Here is a 10,494-nt window from a genome sequence, read left to right on the forward strand (position 1 = left end):
CTGTCCACCAAACTGTATCTAGTTTTGTTACAGAAGAAACTGGGTTAGTTTGGTTTTTTGTTTGGTTTGGGTTTTTTGTGTGTGTTTTGGTTTTTTTGTTTTGTTGTGTTGTGGTTTTTTTTACAAAAGAAAATCTAATATTTATGTTGTGAGACTGATGAGGAGATGAAGGCTCAGGAGTCAACTGGGCAGATGTGCAGTTTGATACTGCTGATGTACTTTTTGAGATTTTAAGATTTCCACAAGCATCTGAAAGTAAATTAAAATAAGGTTTAATGGTTTATATATGGATTTATTTTTTTTTCAGCTTTTCAAAATGGTACGGAAATGACAACACATGAATGATCAAGTTAAAACATAACTTGTATAATGGAGAATAGAGTTGAGCACTTCTGGAATTAAACACAGCTGACCTGTAAGTAGCCTTAGACAAGTGCTTTTAATGATATTTGAACAGAGATCAGTTTCCCAGTTTCATCGAGTGGGAAATTTGGTTATTAATAATGTTGGATCCTACTTATTTTTATGAAAGTGCATTTTTGAGGCAAGGCTATAAACAGTGGTTTTATTTTAGAGATGTTTCAGTGGTTACTTAAAAATTGCCATATCCAGTCATACATCAAACATTGAATAGCTTTCTGATAATCAAAGGATTATTCTTCATTTTTCAGAGTGTACCCAAGGCCTTATGTTTAAAGTTTAAGAAATTAATGAAAAAAACACCACTTTACTGGTTTACTAAAAGACAATATATACATACAAAGATGGAAAAAAAATAGGTTTAATGGGAAGTATAATGTTGGATCTCTTCAGAATATAAAGAGAATATAATGAGTTTTAAAATGGTAGGAATAATTTTACAGATTGTAAAATCTATTAAGACAGGAAAGTGGTGCTTGTCAAAATTAGCCATAGAGTCCTTATTCATTATGTGGACAAAGTGGTAATTAAGAAAGGAATTTTCGAAAAAGACATATTTAGAGAAATTATTTCAGCTAAATTTAACATTGCATTGTTAATTGTGTAAATAAAACAAAGCTAATACCCTCACTTTATCCCAGCTGCATAGAGACCATGTTTATGCTCCATAGATTATATGCATTACTTCCAAAACAGCTGGAAATAGTATCAGTTCACGGTACTTTTTAAAATTAAAACTGGAAGACAAGCTATTCTTTCTGTTAGTAGCTTACTCTGCATGTTAAATTAATCTCTGAATTAATAAATAGAGGGTTTCAATTTTTTACACTTAAAACTTTCAGGTATACACAAACAATGAACCTTGGTTCCCTAGTGATTTTTAGGGTAAATTTCATCTCAGCAGATTTAATGCATCCATCAGGTAAACAATTGCATCTGAGCTCATCATCCTAGGCTCTAATTGCAATCTCCGTGTAAGAGAGAATAATTTTTGGGGTGTAATTTGTCTGGCCAGCTGTAGGTTTCTTCATTAACGTGTGATTAATTACATCAAAGAATCACCTGTTTCTTTCCACTGATTGCCAAAGAAATGACTGTCACACGTCCTACCCTTTGTCACCCAGCCGTTCTTTAGAGCTTTGCCTTGTATTTAAATATAACCACTAGAGTAGATTTTGCCTGCATTCCTAGAAAGCTAGATTTTTTTGTTTATGTATTGTGACATATAAGTTTCACCATCATTTGAGTTAAATCTATTGGAGACTAAATTACTGTGAAAATACACCAGGATGAAATTAATGTACAGTACTTTGGATTACTGAATATTAGCCTTTCTTTTCTCATTTGTCTTCGTTTCTCTTTTCCTCCGTTATTTTTGACACTTCTTATGAAATATTTACAAATACTGTAACGCTCTTTCTATGTTACAACCAGAAATCTTCATCACTTCAAGAAAATGAATGCAGGCTTGAAAACCAAAATTCACACAGAAATAGCTGAACAGGCAGATCTGTGTATGTAACTGGAACTGTGTTATATGAACTAGCAATTGAGTGTGGGTTGTACTAAGTATTGAGTTTGGGAAGGGTGCAGTGTAACAAGAGCATGTTCCAAAGATGCATTTATCCAAAGCTCCTCTATGCTTGGAAGATGTTAACACTACCTCAAAATCATACATATACAAACAGTACAAGACTCACAGTCTGTGATTTTAAGGTATATCTAATTAGTATTAACTGACAGCAATACCAGTTTACAGAATTTTACCTCATAACTTTATCTTATAGGCAAAGCTAGAACATATGAGCAAAGCCACTGCAAACTGTTACAGTAAAGAAGGGTTATATATATTAATGAGAGCTTTTGTGAACAGTCAGTATCAACTTGTGCATTAGTGCAATAAAATTCCTTGTAGAAAAAAGAAGCCTGAAAATTAAAAGATTTTTGTCTTGCGTAAACGTGAGGTTTACTTCACCAAAACCTAAAAAAACCCCAACAACAACAAAAAACAACAAACAAACAAACAAAAAAACCCTTGTACAATGATCAGACTTAAAAAATATATATTTTAAAAAAAGGTGTTATTAATGTCACCTGAATTTCTAACAACTAATTTTGAACAGATTGTATAGACCTTTTCCCTCCATACAGCAGTATGCAGAGAAGAGAGAAATATTCATTTAAGTAACTCTAGCCTTGCAAATTAAACATCCATTGACCTGACAATTATTCCCTTTTCTACTGTCTTCTCACTGCTATTTCCATGTCTGAGGTTCTGACTATGTTGTCTTGCTCTGCTCTTCTGTTTCATCCATTTTACATCAGAATTATTTCAACAAAATCTTGTGCCCCAGCTTCCAGGCACAAAAAGTTCAGATAAGTATCCATGATTTTTTCTGGCCCTTCAGATTTTTAGGAGACTCACTAATTGTGTTTAGCTATCTGCTAATCAGCATGAGAAGCTGTTTCAGTCTTTGTTTTACAATACACCCGTTCTCTTAGTATTTCCCCTAATGGAAAAACCTGCAATATTGGGTGATTATAGACTGAAATCTACTGCAAAGATAGTCATAGCAGGTGTGGACAGATCCACCAGATGTCAATGTGAAACACTGATTAATACATTATTAATATTTTCATAGATAAATATATAGATCTTCTCCTTTAATTTCCTACTCTTGCAGCTCTAAAGTTTTCAGTAGCACTGTCACCTTCAAGTGACATCTGTATCAAAATATTACCAATAGAAACTTTAAAAACCCCTATTATTTAACTTACTAGCTTTCCTATTTTTAGAAAGTAAAAATATAGAACGGACAAAGTATGTGCAGAGACTGCTGCTATGTCTGTTTGGAAAAGTACTTTCATTTTGGCTGGCTTTGCACCCACTTGCTTCACTTACTTACCCTAAAATTTCTGTCTGTCTGAAACAAATTTTTGACCAGGAACCAAAAAATACATGTATCAGTTTTACCCCACTTCAGACTGCTTGAAATTTAAATGGTGGCACTCACAAATAGTTTTGACTTAGGAACTGACAGCCTAGTATCACATGTATCTCTTAAGGATGCTTGAACTCGTTAGAGAAAGTATTGCATATGTGACTTTACATACAACACTTTGCCAACCAAAACTGAATTAAGTTGAATTATTTGTTAGCTATTGCTTTCCAATGAGTAAAAGAGATCCCAGATATTATAGATTGGAAAATCTACTGAATCCTTATGTAAGTGTCGAGTAAGATGAAATCCTGCCTTCAAACAGGGTTGATAGTGGCAGCTCATCTGAATTAGATTCTTTGGAAACCCATGATGAGCTAAAACTCTTGATTCCTGGTTTCAAGCCAAAAATTGCACTACTGAAAATACAGTGTTGAAAACATAGATCCACTTCCAAACGTGTCTGTTCCTTTACTTATTTAATTACTTTTTTCCTAAGGTATAAAATTTGATGAATGCAACAGCTTGTGAATACTTTAAAATATTTTAGGTATGTGGCATATAATAGCTAAACCAAGTAATACATTGTACATCATTAACGAAAGTAACTGATTATTCTGAATATCTTAAAAATTTAGCTATCTCTAATGTCATATAATTTAATTTGTTTGTTTGTTTGTTTGTTTTCTCAGTATCACAAATTAATAAAGCTGGTCTTTTTTATATGTTTAAAGTAGGATTTTCTACATAACTCCACTGCTGTATTTGTGGCTTGGTTTTGGTTTTATATTGGAAATGGTGAATTTAGTATGAAATGTTGCTGTTTCCCTCTTTTTTTATTATTTTTTTTTCCTGGCAATCCTTTTGAGGAAGGAGATGGTGGAAAAACAAGCTTGTAAAGAGCCCTACAATACTGAGGGGTGAGGTGGAGGGTATTGTTATTTTTCTTTCAGCTCTACTTCTCGGCTCCCAGTATGGGGATCTACTACCCAACAGATACAAATGCTGTAAAAACTTAAGGAAATTAAGGAACTAGAATTATTAAATATGCTATCCCCTGAATCGTGCTTGGACTCTGTTCCTATTCTATAGTAGTAATGAATGTGGTAAGGGCATTTTGCTCAAGTGCTACCAGCGTGTCATCTCCCACGCAATGTGACATGCTAGCACATGAGCTCCGTAGGCTCTTGGTCCTTGCTAACTAAGGCCCTGTCAGACAATGTTTAGGTGCTATCTAGGAAATGACCACTGGACAGAGACTGTTCTCTCCTAGGCGGTAAGCTTGAGGCCATCCTGTGTGGGACTGAGAAATTATTTTAGCTTTATGGGTGGTTTTGCCACTGTCATCAGGGCCAGCAGGCCAGCCCTCATCCTTTTACTTATTCATAGACATGTAGCCTCAGGGTTTGCCCGAGATGATTGGTAGCCAGAGGATAAGCAAATAAAAGAGCATTGCTTTAATGGGAGTGCTTGTGACTTGCTTGTTATCTGAAATTCTGCTAAAGGTTGCAGACAAGCATAAAGAAGGAAAGTCCTAGCAAAGCAGAAGGACAAACTGCTCAGTGAGGGAACTGGAAACAAAGTTACAAAAGCCATTAAAAAAAAAGAAAAAAAAGGAAAAAAAAAGAAGGAAAAAAAAAAAAGCCAAATGCAGATTATGCCTTAAAATAGCTCCTTAAAGTCTGTTCATGATTGTCCATAAGGATTTCCTAATGTGTATGTTACCCATAAAAACTGAGGAAACAATTCAGCTACAGCCCATCCCAGAGTATTGGCTTTTGGAATCAGTTCCAAGCCTCCCAAGGGACAGGAAAACGCTACCATTTCTCCCAAGCCTCCACAGTACTGCAGCCTTGAGCAATTTTATTTCCCTATGGTACAAATGTATCCTCTTTTATTTAGTTATTTATTTATTTTCATCTACTATTATTCTCAGCCTGACTTATTCTGCTGTTCAGAGCAAATTCATCACATAGACCTCAACCTACTTTCAGGGAGGTTGTTTGTTTCCTACAATATTATTTATTTGCACATTGCTTCTAGCTTAAATGACTTCTTAGTTAACAAGATGTTTTCAAACCTCCTATAATGCTTCACGAATATATACTAAAATAAGTATTTGTTTTAATATATATGTATGTGTGTGTGTGTATACACACCCTCCCACCCCCAAACTGACCTTCTTCTGTTTAAATCTTCACAGCCTAAACTATGAAGTGTGCAAAAAAGGGCCCTTCTTGAACATAACACAGCTTCTTCTCATCCAAAGGGCTGTAATCAATGTCATTCAATTAAGAAGCAGCTGAATTATACACCTGGACCCACTAGCTGGGAAATATTCCTAGGTTCCCCAGTTTAGACAACTTCATAATGTCAATAATACAAATTATTTTAATAATACAGGTGAAAAATCAGATGTTTTATAAAGTTTTGTCTCCTCCTGGATGCCTTTTGTCATTTTTTGATCTTCTGCCATTGTAGTAACAGATGGTAAAAAAATGACAGTATAAACATTAATTTTAATACTAGGTATTAAACTTTAATGGCTCTAACGATATTAAGGTTCTTCGCTGAGCACCAGAGCTAATGAAATCTGAAAGATATATCAGCTCACCTATATTAGACACCTTACACATAAATGCCCCGAGTTTGTTGAAGCTATTTTTCTAAAACAAGTGCTTAAGTTTCTTGGATAGTCAACAGTAAGAGTTTGTTTCACGTAAAGGCCTCAAGAGGGTGATTCTGCCTGCTGCAGTTTAACAAGCAAAGTTAAGCTAATTGGATTTCCTTATGGTATCTTAAAAAAAACACAACCTGGGCTTCCTCCTTGACTATACAAGGAACTCGGGTGCCCTGAGAGGGGTTCAGTAGCTTACAGGATGGGATTAATCATACCTAATTTAAACTGTTTAAAAGCTGATTGTCTAGTCTAAGCTTATTGCTTACATTTCCACTATGATCAACAGCAGAGGTAAGTCTCTCTGAGGGTAATTCATCTCATCTTCTGCAGATGCCCGTTAGCTCCACCGACTATAGATGTCCTGCTGTCCAATAACAGATTGTCAGGGAATGAGCTCAGGCACTGGATACCTACTTACTCACACTATTTAATTGCTTACCATCTTCCTGGAAGTGCCTTGGATTGTTAAAACGTGTTTTCTCCCAGTCAAATCAATTGCATAAAATGCAGATGCAATTAATAATATTCAAGTTGTTCAGTGAGCACTAGAATCAACTAAAATCTGAAGCAGACCTCAGTCCGTCTTTATTAGATGTCTTACACCTAAGTTTCATGTGTTTGTAGAACCAGTCTTCTAACAAGTACCTAAGCTTCCTGGAAAGCCCACAGTACTATTAGTCACTGCTAGTCAGTGCTACTCACTTTCAAGGCCAAGGGCTTGTCCAGCACTACAGATGTAGCCTGAATGACTAGTTTGGGGTAAATAACTAACTTTCACATGGCTAGTGCTGGTGAGGTAACATATCTGAGCTGTAGGTGGAACTAAGAGGTCTAAGTCAGGTACATGGAATTATCTTATTGACAAGTTTGTAGCTGGCAGTGAATTGGGAGCCCTTATTGAAGCTGTTGGTTTGGTTTGGTTTTGTTCCCAGTGGTACATACATCTCTAGTCATACACCTCTTTTCCCTCTCCATTCCCTGGTCTTTATGATAGGCTGAGTTCCTGCTGAAGCCTTTCTTTTAGTTAGATTAATATGGTCTTCTCTATCCAGACACCAGCTTTTATGAAAACTAAAAGAACTTACATATTTTTGATGCTTCCAGCTCTGTCAGAAGTGACTAATGCTAAGCAGTAAGTGACTGAAATTAAGCTAGTAGCACTTACACCACCATACCCACACAGTGGATGTTGCCACAGGAGTCTTGTTTACTTAGGGGATCATCTGAAAACTTTTAAGCAATGTTCAGTAAAGGCAATGGCAATGTAATATCATGCTAAGTATTTCAACTCTTTTATTGTGACAGAATAAATACCCTTGTTCATTTCAGAAACTTAAAAAAGGTTACAAATGTAACTATTAAATGACAGTAGTCAAGAATCTATGGCCTTTTGTTGGGAATGATGACTTTATTTCTGGCATTATCTCTTTATTGATAGCCGGTTTCAAATATTTGTGAAGAAATAAGTGTTCTTTCAGGATGCCTTTAACTTTTATGAGAATGGATGCAGAGTTGGCCTGACAATAGTTTATTGTCATGTAACATGCTTGCTTATTAGTACCAGTAGTTTTATAACTAGGTTTATTAGGAAAGAACCGAAGAAGAAAAATTATTGGAATAATGAAGCATGTTAAACATACAGAGATGTATCAGACATTATATTATTAAATTTTTCAAAAGTTATTGTCGTCCACCTCCACCCTTAGAGTCACAGGACTGGTATTTCTGAAGGTTTTCTACATATATTCCCTTAGGTTGAGTGCTCACAAACTATTACAAGTGAGAGCCCAACAGGGTGATAATAGGCTTAAACAGCAGTACATTTTTTCCAAGAGTTACAGCAAAATGAAGTCTTCATAAGTATAGTTGTTTCACATATCACAAAGCACACAAAAGCCCAAAAATGTGCTTTTCTCCCAGCTTATCGTGCTGTGAGGTTACTGACTCTCTTTGAGACCTTTCAACTTCAGCTAGTGTAATTTTTACCATTTCATAAGACCAAAGGCCTAAAATGTTGTAACCAGCTGGAAGCAGCAATATCCTATCATAAACAGAATGGAAATTTTTTGTTTGTTTGTTTCCATTCCTTCCCATAAAACTTTTGTCTAAAACAATTAATTTAAAAATCTCTTACTTTCAGTTTCATGGTTTCTTCTATGCTGTCCATTATGTCTGGAAGAATGAATCCATGTCACTGAAATGTTTGTTTAAAACAAACTTTTATGCCTTTCAGCAGAAATCCATGTTATAATTGAATTTAAAATAAGATGCACACCAATTTTAAACTTGGTCTTTAAACTGGACAGCTGGGAAATTTTCTGTTTGGACTGTGTTATCTGTCTAATTGAACTGCTTTCTGAGCAATGCAGATTGTGGTGAAAGGTGCCCCCTAGCAAGATGGCATTTCCAATTGACTGATCTGAACTGTAGCAGTATTGCTGTCTTTTATTTGCTTGGATCATTGTGAGTACATCATGATTCTTATGATCTTTAGGAAGGATGGATCACCTTCCTAAATTTAGGATGTGATGAATTATGGGATACAAAAGTATCATTTACATACAAACAACCAACTGAATTCCTTCCTGACATGTTCTGGTACTACAAAGACAATAGAGATGCTATTTTAAGTCACATGTGCAAGCTGTCTGGCTATTATAATCAGGTTGAATTATCAGGTGGCATGGCAAATTTGGACTGTTGTATGGTACATTGAGTCCCCTGTCTTTGTATTCAACTCTAATATTTTTCACTTGCTGGGGAGATAAAATCTCCTTTCTCTTCACTTGCATTTAAATTCAGTTCATCTAGAAAAGTGGGTACATATTTGAACTGAACACTTGTCAGTTATGTGCAAGCATCAGATATAGGATAAAACCTTGTAACTAGGGACTCTTGTAAGTATTATTATACTGCATCTGCTCTATTTTCAGAGCCTTGAATAAAGACACAATGAAGTCTGTGTTGCTAATGGTTTATTGGTTTGTGGCTCATTTGCTAGTACTCCCTTTCCAAAATATTGCTTGCATATTTTCTAGTCCATGATTATGCAGAAACAAAACCACAGATGTTTATATTACTGAGGTTTCCCTCTTCTAACTGCATACTATCTTAAGCACATCCCATAAAAAATATATGTCTTATCCATTCATTTCGTAATCATGTTAGAGATCTTCTGGAAGCAGCATTTTATGGTCTTTTTGTGATTTCTCCTACATCTCTTTGCCTCCCATTCTTCATTTCTTTCCTTCCTACGTGTCTTTTTCTATCTCACTGGCATATCTGACTGCTGGTGGCACTGTCAAGTCATCCATCCTCTTTTGTTGCTGTGCTTTAGATTCATTATACAATCACTGGAGTGATTATCCAGTGGCCAGACCTTGGCTTGATGTTCCTCACAAATTAGTCCTCAGTGGCACAGTCATACCGATGGCAGACACTTTGGAACACAAAAGTATTCTTGTCATTCTCCAAAAATATAATATGAAGACATATGGTATTTGTTTTTACCTTCCATTTAATCAAAATATTTCTGGAGGGAAAGGAGTTTGGATAGGATAACTAATGGGAGTAAAATTCTTGAGGACAGAATTCACATGGTACAACTGCAGCAGTCTAAATCTGTAGCTGGCCCGTACTAGTCATCCAGGCTTGTCAATGAGAGAAACAAGAAATCCTAGGGGTGCTGCAAGAAATTGTGGAGGAAAGGCTAATTATTCCAGACACCTTCTATGAACCTTGGGGAAAAAAAGTAACAGGAAGGGATTTCAAGTTATGACAACAAAAGGATGCTTGCTTTATCAAATAATTTCAGAAATCATGGCTCTCTTACTGAGTTAAGAAAGCATATTTTATCACTGTCCAGAATCTGGCTAATGTGAGAATAATGAAAGAGCAACTGCTATGCTAACAAGAGGCTGTTGCATTATTCAAGGAGCTTGAGATAATACTGAATGTATTTAACCACACTTTTTTGTAATTTATTGTTTGCTGAAGACATAGCCATATACTCATAAACATCTATATAAATATTGTTGTGCTGTATAAATATTGTTTCTTCAATTAAGGTGCTATTGTTCTTTTCAGTTTTAAAATAGTCTTGAAATACATTTTTCTTTCTCTAGCCTGAACAGCATAGCTGAAAGAGAGAAATGAGAAGGAGTGGGGGTGAAAGGACAAGCTTGTTGGTACCACGGCTACCTTCATCTGATGTTAAGATTGCAGGTGAGTACCATGCCAGATTTTCTCTAATACTGTCCATGATAATTATAAAGAAAATATCTTCTTTTTATGAGAATGAGCTCCAAGCCCTTGTAATTCATTTTCAGTCTGAACAATTTCTATCAGGTTATGTTGTATTGAATCTTTAGAATCATTCAACTGACAAAGCTACCTATTTCCTTACTTTAAGTGAAGCTAACTGTTCACATCAACGTTCTGCACAACTGATCATAA

This window comes from Apus apus, chromosome 1 (assembly GCF_020740795.1).
Source record: "Apus apus isolate bApuApu2 chromosome 1, bApuApu2.pri.cur, whole genome shotgun sequence".
NCBI classification, from domain to species: Eukaryota; Metazoa; Chordata; class Aves; order Apodiformes; family Apodidae; genus Apus; species Apus apus.